The 4,511-nt window shown below is 44.4% G+C and overlaps 1 protein-coding gene and 1 pseudogene across 2 annotated transcripts in view; both read left to right on the top strand.

Annotated features, from left to right (window-relative positions):
- Positions 1–2,369, top strand: part of LOC105741091 — a 12,342-nt pseudogene extending 9,973 nt beyond the window's left edge.
- Positions 1–4,511, top strand: part of Dnajc14 (DnaJ heat shock protein family (Hsp40) member C14) — a 23,919-nt gene that overhangs the window by 12,589 nt on the left and 6,819 nt on the right. The window lies entirely within an intron of this gene.

Raw genomic sequence — 4,511 nt, forward strand, 5'->3', positions numbered from 1 at the left:
GTAACTCAGGCTGGTCTTGAACTCCCAACGATCCTCCTTCCTCAGCCTCCCAGGGCTGGGATTACAGGCGTGCACCACCATGCCTGTCTCCAAATATATATTTGGGCAAATTATAATATTTTTTTAAAAGCTTGTAATTATAAAAAGACCAGTCAGAACTTTGTGTAGGTCAATTAGCAGAGCTCTCTTATAAGCATTTGTGAAAAAAAGGCCTCATCTATAGTTACTATATTTTTAGTATTCTATTTTGTCTTAATAGTAGCAACTTTTGTGTTCTCTCTTTATGTAGCTTCCAGCTTAGTTATCTCCATACACTGTATTATGTACTTAGGCTTTTCTTTTTTTCTAACAGTGTTCCTAGGATTTCTGGGATAGGTGTAGATCCCAGTGTGCTAACAGCTAGCCATTCCCAAGTGTGTTCCGTCAACTTTATTACTGGGGCCACATGAGATGCTAGACCTAGGGGATTGTCTTCTGCCAGAACCTTTGGAAAACACTGAATACAGGGAGGGATAGTGGATTGTTCTGCATCAATAGAATCTAGGCAGTGATACTCCTCCTGCATAGGCAAAATAACAGTTAATACATGAGTTTCAGGAGAGGACTCTCCTCCCATGGTTAAAATGGTTTCCTCAGGATTTAAAGAAATGAGTGCCCTTGGCTGCAGTCTAACACCTGCCTAGCAAGCATAGGACCCAGGGTTTGATCCCTGGTACCGCATGCTGTGCCAGCCCTGGAACCAGGGGTGCACTATGCCAGCCACTGAAACCAGGCATGGTGGTGCACACCCGTAATCCCAGCGATGGGTAGGCTGAGATAAGAGGATCACTACGAGTCTGAGCTGTGTAGCAAGACCTGTATCAAATAAATAAATAGATATACGATTAAAAAACAAATTAAAAAAAGAAAAAAATGTATGCCCTGAGCTTTCAGAGATTTCTGCCCATGAGGGGGAAAGGACAGGCATAAGCAAAAAGTGGCTAATTATGTGTTGCCCAACCTGGACCTATAATAGCTCACAAAAAGAGTAGATTGAAATCTGACCTGTTGCTCTTGAATATGCACTCTTCTGTTTGCAAGTAGGGCCACTGGCTGGGTAACTACTGACAAATCCACACCAGTGCCTATCAAAAGTCTAACATATTTTCTCCCTACATTGGCAGTTAACATGGGTTCCCTGGGGCTGAGAGACAGAGACCTGTGACTTGGTAAGTCTGAAACTTCCTTAGATTCCATCACAAATACTTCCTTTTTTTCCCTCTTGTCTTTCTCTAGCAGCTTTGGACATTTTCACTTGAAATGTCCCTTCTTGCCTGAGGCACAGTGGCTTGGATCCAGAGGGCACAACAATTTCCTCCTGGTTTGCCTTTTTCTCCCCTTTCCCAGGATCTCAGTTGACCCTTCTTCCTTTAGGCTGACAGCATCACTCTTCTCTTTTCCTATGTATCCATTCTGTATCCTCTCTATTATGAAATGCTTTCTGGGCAATTTCTGTCAACTGAGACAAATTCATTCCTGTAAACACTTCCAACTTCTGCAGCTTGTGGCAGATATCAGGGGGTGACTGAGCATCAAATGCCATATTAGGGTAACAGTGGTGGTGAGAGGATGAACTACAAATTTGATACCTTGAAAGATGATGACAATGGAGACCATGACCAGAGTGAAGAAAACAGCACACAGAAAGATGGTGAGAAGGAAAAAACAGAACGAGACAAGAGTCAGAGCAGCAGTAAAAGGAAGGCTGTTGTCCCTGGACTGGCAGAACATCCCTTGCAGTACAACTACACTTTCTGGTACTCCAGGAGAACCCCAGGCCATCCCACCAGCTCACAGAGCTATGAACAGAATATCAAGCAGATCGGCACCTTTGCCTCTGTGGAGCAGTTCTAGAGGTTTTATAGCCACATGGTACATCCTGGGGACCTGACAGGACACAGTGACTTCCATCTCTTCAAAGAAGGAATTAAACCCATGTGGGAGGATGATGCAAATAAAAATGGTGGCAAGTGGATCACTCGGCTGCAGAAGGGCTTGCCTCCTGCTGCTGGGAGAATATCATCCTGTCCTTGCTGGGAGAACAGTTTGTGGTTGGGTTTTATATGGAATACAAAACTCACACCAACAGCATCAAAATGCCAGGCAGGTTGGGCCCCCAAAGGCTCCTTTTTCAAAACCTCTGGAAGCCACAGTTGAATGTGTCACCCTCTCCCTCTCTGGATGGCACCATCATTGAAGCTGGCATCATCAGAGTCCCTTGTTCTGTTGGTGTGCCACCTGGAAGACTCTTCTGTGCTGGACAAGAGGAATGGAAGAGCATGTTATGCTTTGAGTACAGGCTGACTCGCAGCAGCTGCGTCCACAGCTGAGATCACAAATACGCGGTGCTAAACAACAACAAAAGCCCTATTAATAGTGCAAGCATTTTTGGTTGCCTCTGAGACATGTAGTGTATATGTGTGATAGTCCTCTATACGGGGCTTTAGAAGCGCCATGGGCCTTTCAGTCACTCCCTTATGAAAGTTAGTAGGGCAATGTGTGGCAGAAAAAAGCCCTTTCCTTAGAGCATGCGGGTGTTCCTTCAAGGCATTCATCCATTTTTCAGTTTTATAATTCCAGTTAGGGGTGTCTTGTGGCAGGACAGAGCTACTACTGCTTCCTTGTCTTGGAAAGTTCCTCTTGTGTCTAGCCTTACTTGTTCCTCAGTTGCCTTTTGAATTATATTTCTTTTCTTTCTTTTTTTTTTTTTTTTTTTTTGTGGTACCAGGGATTAAACTCAGGACCCTGCACTTGCCAGGCAGGCACTTATTCTACTGAGCTATCTCCCCAGTCTTGAATTCTATTCTTTTCCTTTGAAGAAGTGAATAGGGCTAACATAATCTGTTGTCAATCATCCCAATAGGACAGTGAGGTGTGCTTTTGTTTTTTTTTTTTTTTTTTTTGGCAGGACTGGGGAATTTCCCTTACATTTTTTTTTTTTTTTTGGGGGGGGGGAACCAGGGATTGAACTCAGGCCCTTGCACTTGCCAGGCAAGCACTTATTCTACTGAGCCATCTCCCTGGCCCCTGGGCAGTGAGTTTTAAACACTGAATCAAATAAACTAATTAAAGCTCTAGGTTGCTCAGAAAAAGGAGGATTCTGAGTCCAGTTATATAAATCACTAGTAGTGAAAAGGACATAAACCAAGGTGGATTGGGCATTTTCTTTTTTCTTTTTTTTTTTTTTATTTATGTGTGTGTGTGTGGCCAGCTCACCCCACCAGGGCGCGGGGCTGGCTGGCATGTGGTGCTGGGGGATTGAACTGTGGTCCCTTTGCATTGCTAAGCTTGTTCTAAGTAGGTGCTTTAGACCACTGAGCCATCTCACCAGCCCCAAATGGAAACAAAGATTTTGTTTTTTCTTGGCAGAACTGGGGATTGAACTCAGGCCCTTGCACTTGCCAGGCAAGCACTTATTCTACTGAGCCATCTCTCCAGCTGGGCATTTTCATCTGATCCCATCACAGCCACCTACCACAGGGGCAAGACAAGGACTGGACCTGACAAAGACTTCCTTCTCTGGGGAATGGCTGTTTGTGGTGGTAGACAGACAGAAAACTAGACTCAGAGCTGCAGTGTTGTTCTTTCCTCTGATGTTGCGCTGAGGCAGGGGTGTCACCTACCAAGGTGTATGAGGTGGGGTTGGCAGCAGGAAGAGCAGGATAGGGTGGCAGTGGTATCAGAAATCCAGAGGCAAGATCCATCCTTGGGGGCCAAGGGCAAAATGGGGCTTCCATCCTTTTTCTGCATTACTAAAACTCAGTCTAAAAACCCACAAGCATAAATCCTAAGCCACTGAGGCATCATCCAGACCACATACAGCCAGGAGTCTACTTAGGGAAACTGATCCAAATGCCTCGGTTTTTCAGTAACAATCTCCCACACCCTGCTGGCTACGTGAGGATCGAGCACTTCCTCTGATGGTCATCCTATCCCAAAAGAAGGCCATTCTAGTTCACAAAAGGTATGAAGCTTTCCCTTCTTCATCTTTACCCATAGTCCTCTTTAAATTTATTAAAAGTTCTTGATCATGCATTCCAACATGGTCAGCTTGCTGCCATTTGTGCCCATAGCAGTTAGCTAGAACATTTACCCTTTTAACCCATACCACGAGCAAGAAATCAAGGCTATCAAAGTTTGAAACAATAGCTGTAGTGGCAATCGGCAGCAGCCCAGCCAGGTTTGGATCTCTGAGCTTCTGTGTTAGCGACATAGAGGGGTAGGTAAGGCAGGAGCAGGACTGCCAGCAATGCACCAATCCAGATGACAGGTGTAATCTGAAAGCATGGATATAAACAGACAAAGACACTAATCCTGGGAATTAATTATCTCTGACCAGTTTAAAATACTGTTAATACCAGGACTGACCAAATTCAAGACATTTTCAAATCAAATCGAAAGTACAGTTTCAACAAATAATACACTGCATATATTCTTCTTAGTGGTTAATTGCTGTACAAGATGCAGACTTG

This window comes from Octodon degus, unplaced genomic scaffold (assembly GCF_000260255.1).
Source record: "Octodon degus isolate 3935 unplaced genomic scaffold, OctDeg1.0 scaffold00287, whole genome shotgun sequence".
Taxonomy (NCBI): Eukaryota; Metazoa; Chordata; class Mammalia; order Rodentia; family Octodontidae; genus Octodon; species Octodon degus.